Source organism: Nicotiana sylvestris, chromosome 7 (genome assembly GCF_000393655.2).
Source record: "Nicotiana sylvestris chromosome 7, ASM39365v2, whole genome shotgun sequence".
Classification (NCBI taxonomy): domain Eukaryota; kingdom Viridiplantae; phylum Streptophyta; class Magnoliopsida; order Solanales; family Solanaceae; genus Nicotiana; species Nicotiana sylvestris.
The window spans coordinates 16,338,579-16,352,948 of record NC_091063.1 but is presented as its reverse complement, the minus strand read 5'-3'; the positions used below and the strand labels follow the sequence as shown (position 1 = coordinate 16,352,948).

The 14,370-nt window shown below is 39.8% G+C and overlaps 1 long non-coding RNA gene across 1 annotated transcript; it reads right to left on the bottom strand.

Annotated features, from left to right (window-relative positions):
- Positions 1–3,879: 3,879 nt before the first annotated feature.
- On the bottom strand, positions 3,880–6,407 carry LOC138874180 (uncharacterized). Its single transcript, XR_011401209.1, has 2 exons — positions 5,804–6,407; positions 3,880–4,066 (listed from the first exon to the last, which is right to left on the bottom strand). It is a non-coding gene; the product is annotated as an uncharacterized lncRNA (long non-coding RNA).
- Positions 6,408–14,370: the final 7,963 nt, after the last annotated feature.

The window sequence follows — 14,370 nt, the reverse complement described above, 5'->3', positions numbered from 1 at the left end:
AGAATCGATTGACATCCGCACCAGTGCTCACTCTTCCTGAAGGAACAGAAGGTTATGTGGTATATTGTGATGCCTCAGGTATAGGTTTGGGGTGCGTATTGATGCAGCGTGGGAAGGTGATTGCTTATGCATCAAGACAATTGAAGAAGCATGAAAAGAATTATCCAACCCATGATTTGGAATTGGCTGCAGTAATATATGCTTTGAAGATATGGCGACACTACTTATACGGCGTCCATGTTGACATCTACACAGATCACAAGAGTTTACAATACATCTTCAAGCAGAAAGAGTTGAATTTGAGGCAGCGTAGGTGGCTTGAATTATTGAAAGACTACGACGTCGAGATATTGTATCATCCCGGTAAAGCCAATGTTGTGGCAGACGCTCTCAGCCGTAAATCAATGGGAAGCTTAGTACATATTGAGGCAGGTAGATGGGGGTTGACTAAAGAGCTTCATCAGCTAGCCAATATGAGAATCAGATTGTTAGACTCTATGACGGAGGTGTTACTATACAGAATACATCAGAATCATCTTTGGTAGCCAAGGTAAAAGCACGGCAATATGAAGATCATATCTTAGTACGATTAAGAGAGAGCATTCAGCAGTGTAAAAGTATGGCTTTTGAGATCGGAAGTGATGAGGCACTGAGATACCAAGGCCGATTATGTGTGCCAAATGTGGCAGGGTTACGAGAGAAGATTATGAATGAGATTCATCAATCCCGATATTCCATCCATCCCGGCTCGACAAAGATTTATCATGATGTCAAGGAGCAGTATTGGTGGGATAACAAGAAGAAGTATATTGCAGAATTTGTAGCCCAGTGTCCCAAATGTCAACAAGTAAAGATAGAACATCAGAAACCCGGTGGATTGCTTCAAAATATATAGATTCCGACCTAGAAATGGGAGGTGATTAGTATGGACTTCATTATTGGGTTACCTCGCTCTTATCATAAGATCTGGGTGATAATTGATCGACTTACAAAATGTGCCCATTTTTTGCCAGTTAAGACAACTTACACGGCTGAAGATTATGCGAAGTTGTATATCAAGGAGATTGTTAGGCTTCATGGTGTGCCGATATCTATTATATCAGACCGAGGAGCTCAATTTACAGCTAACTTTTGGAGGTCTTTTCAGAAGGGTTTAGGCACACAAGTGAATCTCAGCACTGCATTTCATCCGCAGACTGACGGACAGGCTGAACGTACCATTCAGACACTGGAAGATATGCTACGAGCATGTGTTCTAGATTTTAAGGGAAATTGGGATGACCATCTTCCACTCATAGAATTCGCCTACAATAATAGCTACCATTCCAGTATTAAAATGGCCCCATACGAGGCACTATACGGGAGAAGATGTAGATCACCAGTTGGATGGTTCGAAGTCGGTGAAACAGAATTATATGGGCCAGATTTGATTCACCAAGCTATTGAGAAGGTGAAAGTGATACAGGAGCGATTGAGGACGGCACAAAGCAGGCAAAAATCTTATTCTGATGTCCGACGTCGTGATCTAGAGTTTGAGGTTGGTGATTGGGTTTTCCTGAGGATCTCACCAATGAAGGGTATTATGCGTTTTGGGAAGAAAGGTAAGCTGAGTCCAAGGTATATCGGGCCGTATAAAATTCTTCGACGGATTGGACAGGTTGCTTATGAGTTAGAATTGCCATCCGAATTGGAATTTGTCCACCCGGTATTCCATGTATCTATGTTGAGGAAATGTATTGGAGACCCTTCTCGAGTCGTCCCTATCAAAGATGTACAGGTTACAGAGGACCTATCATATGAAGAAGTGCCAGTGGCTATATTAGATCGACAAGTCCGCAAGCTGAGAACAAAAGATGTAGCTTCCATCAAAGTATTGTGGAGGAACAAGAATATGGAAGAAATAACATGGGAAGCAGAAGAGGAGATGAAGTCTAAATACCCGTACCTATTCCAGAATGAAGATAACAAGGATGCTGGTGGAACACATGATACATTGGAAGGTGAAATGGCTCTATGAGGTAAGCAATAACTTGAGAATACTCTTCCTTAATACAAAATGGCGATATGCAGATAATGTACATGTCCATAATGCTTTGCATACTCTTGTAAGGCCATACGTTGAGTTAACCGCTTGCAAGTTTGTCCTCTATTTATGGGAGAAACTTGACCGGAATCCACGATGATTTAAACTCCCCATGCACTCTTACATTCGAAGACGAATGTTCCTAAGGGGGGGAGGGTGTTACAACCCATATCCACATGTGTTAGTTCATGCCATATATTAGTTAACATAAATCCAAGAAGGAATTATCTTTGAGATGATAAGAAGTCAATCCTATTGGTCTTAAGTGATACAAGAGTGTATAAGGGTGATTAACAAGTATTAGAAGTTAAATGAATCAAGGATGTTGTAACTCGTATTTTCAGGTAAATCTAGCGGTGCTTAATACACTCAAGAGGTCATGTATTAAGGTATTTTAATCATATAATATCCGTATCATAAGTCTTGAAGTCAAACGAGTTATGAAACAAAAGTCGACAAAAGTTATCGCAACTTAGGTTCATAATTTTACTTAAACATTAGGTCAAATGTTTCTAATCTTTTATCCTAATTTACAAGGAATTACGGGGTGATCTACCAACAAAATTAAAGATCTATGAGTCTAGATTCCAACGCATTAAACCGTTCATCGATACGATTTGGGAGTAGAGAGATATTCGCATTTTCGCGAGACTGCGCCAAGCACCTCTCTATGGGGCCCACTAAGGCGATTTAAGATATTTGGACCTATATAGGATGCCTCCAACCCGTTTTAAGTCATTTCTTCTCACTATTTTCAGACCTTAGAACCCTAGTAACATCCTCTCAAGGTTCTCTCAAGATTCAAGACCCAAAAAAAGGGCAAACAACACAAATCAAGTGTCGGGAATTCCGTGGCGCTAGTAAGTCTCTTGTTCTTCTTGTTGTTGCTCATTTTTGTGTCGTTCCAGCTCGTGTGGGAGGTTTTTTTAAAGGGTTTATGTTCTGTAAATACTCCCTCATGTTCTTAATATCAATCCTAGGTGATTTCAAGCCTTCTAAAGTGATTCTAGTGCCGAAAAACACTAATTGATCGCTAGTTTCGCTTTTTTGTTGTTGTGGCAGCATTGGAGGGATATTTCATGGAAATTTAAGGTCAAATTGGAGTTGTTCTTTCTTTATAAAGGATACCGACCTTACGTCACTCCGAAAGGTTTAGAATGTGATTCCATGAGTCGAGCATGCATTATATATATGTATCTATTTTACTCTACCGAGCCACGCTATAGTTGGCCGGGTACAACACCTATTGTGCAACCACTGATCAGTTGGGTTTTACCGAGCTCCACGTGGCCGGGTACGATTCTACCGAGCCTTATGATGGCCGGGTGCGTTTTTTTACCGAGCCTATTATGGCCGGGTACGATATGATGATGATGATGCCCACAGAGGCAAATGTTTTAAAAGTTTATGTATACATACATATGTATCATGCATTTCATGTCAATAGCCCTCAGAGGTACTCAGATGTTCCAAGTTGTATATTCTCTATCCCTGCTTACATTACTGTTCGTATTTATGGTTCTCTGCCTTACATACTCATTACTTTATTCGTACTGACGTCCTTTTGTTTGTGGACGCTGCATGTCCTGCTGCAAGTCCTGATAGACAGGCAGGTGCAGCTCCCCCACCACAGTAGGCTGTCCAGTTCAGCGGTGATTGGCGAGATCCTTTCTCCGGACTTGCCGTGGTCTTGGTATGCATTTCTGTTATAGACATTATGGGTATGTCGGGGCCCTGTTCCAGCTATGTTGCAGCACTTATGTTCATTTAGAGGCTCATAGACAAGTGTCGACTCATGTATAGTTTGGTATGCCTTGTCGGCTGGTTTTTGTTGTATAGTGTTTCATGGTAGCGTGGTAGCTCATACCTTATATATAGTTTCTTGATTGTCTGGTCATCCCCTGCTATGTATGTTCATGCCGTCATATTTTATTGCTGGTTTTCCATGATCCAGGTCTACCATTTATATTGATTTCGTCAACCCTAAAAGATAATAAAAAAAAAGTTAGATAAAATGTACGTTGGTGCTCGGCAAGTATGGTCGGGTGCTAGTCATGGCCCTCCAGTTTGGGCCGTGACAAAGACACTCTTTAAAATCCATATTAAAATGGTTTACCAACCGAACTTAAGTTAATTAAAATAAAAAATGTGTTAATGTGCAAGTAAAATTTAAGTTCTAGAAGTTGGAATGGTGAGAGTTGAAATAAGAATATTTGATGCTTCAAATTATATTGAACCGTAAACAACATTAATCTAACAGTTCCAAAATCCATCATAACGGGTTCTTACATAAAAAGGAAAAGGAATTCGCGTCTTCTAAAGGTAGATATCATATTAAAGGATAAAAGTATGCCCTTTACTAACTAAAATGGAAGTCTTCAGTTAATAAGACTAAGTCATTAATCCTATGTAAGTCGTTTGTTAACTAGAAACCAAGCAGTTAATCAAAAGACAATAATCAGTAAAGGAAACGATTAGCTAAAATAGAATAATTATTAATAATAATAATCTATTTGATAATCCAATATCCAACTATGTTCTTCACTGCTCTTGTACAGTGCAAGAGAAATAACAGACTCAATGGTTCCATGGTTGGCAGGTCCTTGCATTAAGACCCCATTTTGCTCCAAAGTGTTCATGCAAAACAAAGAAAGAATAGAAACGAAGACGGTAATAGAATCTTTAGAAGAAACCGCACAAGAAAAATAAAAAATACGACTGCACCATCAAAGAATACAAACTGATTCTTGTCTATTTGCCAAGTCTAAATAAATCTATTTAAGTACTCACATTTCATCACAGGGGCTAAAATTAACTAGATCCAGTACTATACTTCTTACCATTCTTAAAAAAAAAGAAACTAGTAAGCCCTATGGAAGAATATTAAAGTATGTTTTCTACAAAGATAATATGGAAGTGAAATAAACCCATATTCACATATCATTACACCATGTAGAATACATAGCGCAACAGACAATCTAACATATATTCATGAAATCAATTTCACTAGGTAATATGGAGATCCCGAATTTGTAATTTTACTAGATATGGTATCCAACAAGGCAATAGCGGAAGTCAAATATATACTCATGTAATCGAGGAAGGCAAGAACACATGTCATTTTAATCTAACTACAATATATTCTTTCTACCTTATAGGCATAATTTCCTAAATCAAGAGTGGAATAAACTTGTATTATACTAACATATGAGAGGTTCATATTGTATTTTTACTAAACTATAGCAATAAGCTTTATCCCTAAGGCATGGTACCTAAGCCCTGAAAGCTCTTAGGTCATACACTCTACATTGTCCTTAGAATATGAAGAGAGAATAATACAACTACACAAAGTATATTAGCATCTCAAAGTTTCAACATACGAAGTATTTTTTCTAAGTCATGTTTCTATGGAAAAAGAACACCTAGCTATAAATCTCATTTTTACTATTATGAAGTTAAACTAACACTATAGAAGAGATTTAAATTTTGGACAAGTATATAACACATAAGCGGACATAAACAGAGGAAAAGGGTATTTTAACAAGCTAGTAATCATTAACGTTATCGAATTACTTTTAGCAAACATGATGAACGAATTTTGGCAGACCTTAGCATCATAAGGTTAGACATGTATTTCTAGGGCCTGACTAAAAAATAAACACTTCAAACACAGCAAAAATTTAAACGAGCAAAGTAATAGAAGTTTGATTTAGATCTAACCTTTTTGGAGGCAGTGAACTTGAGCTTAAAGGCTTCAGATCCACTCCCTTTTGATGAGATCGAAACCAATAGAGATTTAATAACACTAGGATCTTTTAAAGATGATGGTCAACATCAAACGAATAACTTAGTCGAGGGATTTTCAGATAATAAAACTTGGTTTTTTTGAGGAGATTCTAGAATGGATTTTCGGATGAGACTAAGAGAGCTATTTATAGGCCAATAATACATATCTAGGGTTCCATAAGCGGGAATTGAAAGAGTCGTTTGAAATTTGAAATGCCCGTTTGAGATCATTCCAAAATATGGCAGAAAGGAGATCAAACAAATCGTCCTTTTGCTTCAGAGTTACAGTGATTTGGTCAACATTTGATATAAAAAATTTTGCTTTTCAGTAAGAGATTTGAATACAGAAAAGAAAAGAGGAGACTTTGCTGAAATAGGAGGGGCACACTGTCCATGGCTGAAACAAGAGAAAGTTTTAGTGCAAAAATGGAAGAAAAAGCCTGCTAACTTTGAGATTAGAGACGACCTACTTTGTCTAGGGTTTAAAAGAAAAATGAAATGTTAGACGTTGGATCAAGAATAAAGGGCTATGATTAAAGATCTATAGAATTTCATACGTTTTAGACTTATTAATCTTGGCTGATTGGGCTTAATTTATGGGATCATCATTATTGATTTGGGCTATTTCTTGGCACCAAATGGCCCGGTTTAGGTAGATTTTGGACTTTGATTTCGTAAAATTCAATCCTTTCTTCTTTTTATTTCCTTCGCTTCCTAGTCTAAATAATTTGGACATAATAATAATAATAATAATATTAATAAATAATCATAAAATAGCTAATAATATACTATTAGAGTATTACTGGCTAGGAAGAGCAAGAAAATTAATTAGAAGAAAGGTGGGACAAAATTGGATTTCAACAGGGAATTAATTTAGGAAAGGGTTAATGTGAGCCGTTGATCTAAGCGATCGACGACTGAGATTAAACAAGAATCCGGGCGGGTTGTTTAAAAGGTTTATGAGTCGGTTTGAATGGGAATTGGGTAGGGGTAAAATTGGGTTTAAATTGAATTCAATTGGGGTCCGAATTGGGGCTATAATCGAAATAAAATTGGGCTAACATTTAAATAGCCACTTTTCCATATTTGATTTATAAAAAAATAGTAAAATAATTTCTGAAAATAAATTAAAGGTACTAAAATGACTAGTAGTATATAATTATCAAATTAAAATACTGAACTTAATTTTTATAAATATAAACATAATTAAATCCAAAAAGCGGCTAATATTGCAATTATATGCAATTTAGCTTTAACAAATACTAGATAAATTTATTAAAATATGTAAAAATTATCTTAACTATATTTTAGCATAAATATGAAAATTAAATAAATGAGTCACCAAAATGATAATTTTGGGAATGATTATTGATTTTTTTGGATAAAATAGGGCAACAAATTGATTTAAAAAATTAAGAAAAAATAATAAAATATTTGGACATGCTTATATATGCATACATATGTTATTTGAAAGTATTTTGCATGTTAAAAATATACAAGAAAAAATTGGGTATCAACAGCTGCCCCTCTTTACCCGGGAAGGATGGAAGAGTTATTGGGTAAAGATATGATGGCCAATTTTGACCGAATGAAATGGTTCGAAGCGGTTTAGGCTGTGCCCTAGCTTCTGAGCTGCCTACATATCCCTGGTCTTATAGTAATCAGGCCATATGTAGTTCAGGATCCGTCGGTGGAGTATGCCGATGAAGACTTTCGAGAACGGACGCAATATTCAGGGTAGGGGAATGGTTAAGGTTTGTCATGGCTGCGGGAACTGGAGCAGAATTGCTCCTGCTGAGATGGTCGTTGCTCGCTGGTTTATCTGCAAATAAGCAATACAAGCATATATTGTGCGTAAATTTAAACATGATGCAAATTCCCGTCGGACCATGAAGATTGTCTTCGGATAGTTAGAATGACGTCCTTAGACCATGATATCCTAGGCCATGAAACGTATAATAAAGGATTCGCAGGCCATGAAATGATGCTCTCGGGCTATGAGGATGACGCCTCTGATCCATGATGCCTTTGAATAATGGTATGCAAATGATTAAAAAGGGTCCTCAAGCCATGGCACGGTGTTCTCGGGCTATGAAAATGGTGCCTCCGAACAATGACGCCTTTGGACAATTTGGCGATCTTTCAGCAGATGTAGATGCAGTATGTGGCGATCTTTTAGCCATGCAATGCAGTATGGGGCGATATTTCAGCCATGCAGATGCAGTATGGGGTGATCTTTCAGCCATGCAGATGCAGTATGAGGCGATCTTTCAGCCATGCAGATGCAATATGAGGCGATCTTTCAGCCATGTAAATGCAGTATGTGGCGATCTTTCAGCCATGCAATGCAGTATGGGGCGATCTTTTAGCCATACAGATGCAGTATGAGGCGATCTTTCAGCCATGGAGATGCAGTATAATGTAGCGATCTTTCAGCCATGCAAATGTAAATAAGTTGGCGATCTTTCAGCCATGCAAACGTAGATAAGGTGGCGATCTTTCAGCCGTACAAATGTAAATAAGGTGGTGATCTTTCAGCCACACAAATGTAAATTATGTGGCGATCTTTCAGCCATGCAAATGTAAAGGTGGCGATCTTTCAGCCATGCAAATGTAGAGGTGGCGATCTTTCAGCCATGCAAACGTAGATAAGGTGGCGATCTTTCAGCCGTGCAATGGAGATGGAGGTAGAGCTTAACCTCGGAAGGCAGAATGGTAGCCTTATGTAATGCAAAAATGTAGATGGAGGTAGAGCTTAACCTCGGAAGGTAGAATTGTAGCCTTATGAAATGTAGAAAATGCAGATGGAGACAACGTTTAGTCTCGAAAGGTAGAATGGTAGCCTTATGCAATGCAGAAATGCAGATGGAGGTAGAGCTTAACCTCGGAAGGCAGAATAGTAGCCTTATGCAAAAAACAAGATAACAAATGGTAATAGAGCTTTCTTAGCTGATAGCAGATTGCGATATTGTGCTTGTTGGGGATATTGTGCCTGCTGGGGACACTGTTGTGTGCGGATAGCAACTGTGAGTAAGTGCAACGGTTCTAAGAGTTGTATTCCTGAACAATTTTTGTCTTGTGAGTGTATAGTAGATTTGATGATTTTGCAATTCAAGTGCATGCATCCAAAGAAAAATCGTGAGTTTTGTAAAAGGGGGCGGTTAGTTCGTATCCATCACTGGCTCTGCTTGACCTGCTCGGCTTTGATCTGGTGATACTGTATGTATCATTGGGGTAGCGTTGCTAAACAAGGCAATTTCAGTAATAAACATGCACGATTTAGTAAAAATATGACATAATAATAATAATTTTTTGGATGAACCGATAACTATGACGTGGTCCAGGACATTGCAACCTCTCTTGCTACAGAATTTTGAGGGTCCTCCTCAAAATTCTGCCCCAGTTTAATAGGTTGATGTTTTTGACTGTTACTTGCGATGATTGGATAAAATCAACTTCAGAATTTTGAGGGTCCTCCTCAAAATTCTGCCTCAGTTTCCAATTGCACGGGTGAATGAAAATTTTATTGAATTGTGACCGAACCCATAGGGATGCCTACGTATCCCCTCTTAAACAGGAATCAGGTCAGGCGTAGTTCAATTTACATCATATAGGAAAACATAAAGATTACACTTAGTAACGCTTGACTGCATCTAAATTAATCGGCTTTGGCCAGACTTCTCCGTCCATTTCTGCAAGTATGAGGGCTCCTCCTGTCCGAACCCGACGAACCATTTATGGACCCTGCCAGTTGGGAGAGAATTTCCCTTTGGATTCATCTTGATGCGGAAAAATTTTATTTAACACCAGCTGCCCTAGTGTGAACTGTCTCGGCTTGACTCTTTTGATGAAGGTTTTGGACATTCTGTTCTGATAGAGTTGACCATGGAAGACTGCATTCATTCTCTTTATGTCTATAAGGGCTAGTTGCTCATAACGACTTTTTATCCACTCTACATTGTCGAGCTCGGCTTCTTGTATGATCCTTAGGGAAGGAATTTCTACTTCAGTGGGAATGACAACCTCTGTACCATAAACCAGCATATATGGGGTTGCCCCGGTTGATGTGTGGACTGTGGTGCGATACCCCAGTAGAGCAAATGATAACTTCTCGTGCCATTGTCTTTGATTTTCTATCATTTTCCTCATCCATCCAAATTTGATGATAACCAGCGAAGCAATCTACGAATGACTGTAGCTCATGCTTAGTGCAATTGTCAATCAAGATGTGTATATTCGGAAAAGGGAAGTCGTCTTTTGGACTGGCCCGATTGAGATTCCGGTAGTCGACACAGACTCGGACCTTCCCTTCCTTCTTTGGTACCGACATAATGTTAGCTAGCCATGCCGGGTATTCTACTACCCTGAGAACCTTAGCTTTGACTTGCTTACTGACTTCTTCCTTGATTTTCAAACTCATATCAGGCTTGAACATTCTGAGCTTTTGCTTTACCGGCGGACATGTCGGATCAGTTGGCAGTTTATGGGCCACAATAGACGTACTCAAACCAGTCATGTCATCCTATGACCAGGCGAATATGTCCTTATATTCCTTTAGAAATTTTGTATATTCCTTCTTTTTTGATGGCGATAAGTGAACGTTGATTCGTGTTTCTTTGACATTTTCTGCATCTCCCAAGTTAACAACTTCTGTTTCACCCAGGTTGGACTTAGGTATGTTCTCAAACTTCTCAACTTCCTTAACAATCTCTTCTGGTATGTCTTCTTTCTCTAAATCTATGTCTGTTTGTTGCGTTGTCTCATTGCATGTCACAGTCATTGGTTCATCAAGATAAGTAATAGTAATGTTGTATAAGTAAAGTAATGTGAGAAATAATAATGAGTGTTGATTCATAAGAAAAGTCAAAATGCTTTGATAAATTGCCTAATTGTTATTGAAGATCTTATTGGGGGAATTAAAATGCGAGAAGAAAATCATTTAGTAAATAAAAACAGTGCATGATACTTGTTTTAGCCTTGCTACCTCGAGGCTCATCGGGCTCTGGTTGTCCTGATGGTCCAGTTATTGAGGCGTGCTCCTCTGCTTACATCCTGTATGGAAGGGCCTTCCTCCCCCTCCTCCTCGAGAACAACACATCAGTCCATGTCACCGTCTTCTAGGAATAAATTCTTTACTACTGCTAGTGCTTCCTCTTCTTTTGACCCATAGATAATATTGGCCGGTTGGAAGTCTATTCCAGATGTGGTATTGGCTGCTCCAATGGATAGTAAGGACCGCGCCATGGTGGCGACCAGTTGTTGAACTCTTCCCAAGTGTACTCATATCCTAGACCGAAAGTGGTGCTATGTTTCTTGAGTTTTATGGGCTTGATGATTCCTTGGAGGTTCTTTTTGAGGCCCTTGCTAGGTTTGTACCCACTCCAATTCAGTATACTCTCGATCTTGTTATCCCACCATTTGTCTTTGTCGATAGCATTTACCCGTTCGATGTTATGGTATGTTTCTCCTCCTAGCTTCCTTCTTTCCTCGATTGATGGAATGGTCTAGTGACTGTATATGGGGTTGTTACCGTTGCCGTGAATGATCACCTCCTGGTAATTCCATTCGAACTTTACTGCGTGATGCAGTGTTGACACTACAGCCCTAGCAACATGAATTCATGGCCATCCCAATAGCAGATTGTAAGATGCTGGCACGTCTATTACTTGGAAGTCAACATCGAACCAAGTTGTCCCCATTTGCAAACACAGACTAATTTCCCCAATAGTGGACCTCTGGGAACCATCGAAGGCTTTCATATTGATGGCTCCGTCCTTTATTTCATGCAGTCCCTTGCCCAACTTCTTGAGTGTTACCAGCAGACAAATGTTGAGACTAGAACCCCCGTCGATCAAGATCCTGGTGATAAAGAAGTCTTCACATTGCACAGTGATGTGCAATGCTTTGTTGTGTCCCAACCCTTCAGGTGGTAGATCATCCTCATAAAAGTAATTTTGTGACTTTCCAATACCTGTCCTACTATGTTGGTCATCTCCCCGCCAATGATGTTGCTTGGCACGTATGCTTCACTCAGCACCCTCAACAAAACATTCTTGTGTGCCTCAGAATTTTGTAGCAAAGCAAGTATGGAGATTTGTGCCGGTGTTTTGTTCAACTGGTCGATGACCGAGTATTCCTTGGCCTGTATATTTCTCCAAAGATCGTCGGGACCTGTCTCGATGATGGGTGGGCGATTGGAGGCCTTCTTGCTTGACTCAGCTAAATGTTCAGGGGTATAAACCCTACCAGTTCTCGTCATACCTTGTGCGGCAACAGTCTCTTCGAACCTGACCTTGCCTTTCCTCCTTACCTCGACTGTATAGTCCCATGGTATAGCCTTTGTATGGAATGGAGTCATGGTCGACATCGCCACTAGGATCGGTGTGGTTATCTTTACTCCAAACAGAGCATGTGCCTTGGGTGGTAAAACTGCAACTTCAAACAATGTGGGTGCATTTGCTGGTGACACGAATTCAACCTCAATTGGCGCTAGTGTCTTTGCAGATAATGTTGCTTCAAACTCAAGTGGCACAGACATATTTACCTCAGTGTCTCCAGATGGCTGAATCTGGTCCATGATCGGATTAAGAGTAACTATTGGCTTTTTTAGGTCATCACCTTCTGCGATCAACCCGATTGACCCCTCGCGATCCCAATCATCCTCTATTTTAATAATGTGAACGCCTCCACCCTTATGGTCCAACAGAGGGTTATTGCGGACATTTGGAGTCGGTTCCTTTGCCACAATAATCTTGTTGTCAATCAGAGCCTGGATCTTGTCTTTTAGAGAACGACATTCGTCGATGGTGTGTCCCTTTATTCCGGAATGGTATGCACAGGATTTGTTGGGTTAACCCACTGAGAAGGGTTCTTAGGGGTTATAATAGGGATGGAGGTGACATAACTAGCAGATTTGAGTCTCTCGTACAACTGGTCAATAGGTTTAGCAATGGCTGTGTATTATTTAGGAGGCCTTCGGTCAAAGTTTAGTCGAGGTCTAGGGAAGTTTTGGTGTGTAGGAGGTGATTGATAGTGGGATGGTTGAGTATTGTAGGCTTGGTAAACATGTGCGGGTTGGGTATATCTGGGTGAAGTAGGTTGATATGTGGGAGGTGGAGGTGATTGATAAGTGGGTGGTGGAGTTTGGTAAATTTGGTATTTGGCAGGAGATTTGGTTCTCTGTGCGACCATTATGTCTCCTACATCCTTTTTCTTAGACACACCACCAGACTGCAAGGCCTTATTTGTAGCTTGTAAGGCTTCGAAGTTCGTAACCATACCGCTTATGATGCCCTCTTCAATCCTTTCACCCAGCTTGATAATGTCAGAAAATTTATGGTTCTCAATCAACATTAGTCGCTCATAATACTGCGGGTCTTGAGCCCGAACAAAGAATTTGTTCATCTGTTCCTCCTCTAAGGCAGGTCTGACCTTAGCAGCTTCGGACCTCTAGAGAGTAGCATACTCGCGAAATGTTTTTGTAGGCTTCTTCTTTAGATTCTGAATATAAAACATATCCGGCGCCTTCTCGGTGTTGAACCTGAACCTGTCTATAAAGTCGGACGCCATGCTTGCTCAGCTTGACCATTTCTTTGGATCTTAGCTAATGTACCAAGACAGAGCATCTCCTTTCAGACTCCTCATAAAAAGCTTCATATGGATTCTCTCGTCTTTCCCTACTCCAACCAGCTTGTCACAGTACGTTCTCAAATGGACACTTGGATCCCCTGTACCATCAAACATCTCGAACTTAGGAGGTTTGTACCCCTCGGGTAGTTCGACATCGGGCTGTATGCAAAGATCTTAGTAGCTCAACCCTTAAATTCCCTTGCTTCCTTCAACGCCTTAAATTCGGCTAGTCAATTTCTTAAGTTCCTCAGCCAGGTTCCTGATGAGCGAGTCTTTATCATCAGACTCGGGTGTGTTTGAGATGGGTTGGGTGGAATGTGGCATAATCTCCACATAGATGGGGGTGTTATGATGGGTGTGGAAGTGGTCATTTGTGGAGTTTTAGGGTTCTGGGATGAGCAACGGCGTATTGTTTGAAGTATGGTAGGTGTTGCAGTGGTGGTGAGGAGCAGGATAGTTTTGTTGCTTTGGGATATTTTATGGAGGTGCAGGGTTCTTAGCATTTGGGAAATTGACATCTGGAGTAGTGAGGGAAAATGACAGATTTTCCAGATTCTGAACCTGATCAAGTTCTTCTTGGAATTTCAACAGCTTTTGTTCGAGTTGGGATGCATGACCATGAGTGACTTCTACCCTTTCAGTTGAGTTTTCCTTTCTGGTGTTGTTCAAATCTTTCATCTTCCCTTTGTTCTTGTTTTTGACAGGACTAAGAGGAGGAGTGGGTGGAGGGCCCCTGGATCTCGTGGAATAAGATAATGTTGCCAGAGTGCATGAACTAACCTTTGGGGAGGGGAAATAATAAACAAAAAATAAAAACAAAAAGGTAACAAGTTAGTGAGGATTATAAAAAATGTTGTGATATTTAAACACAT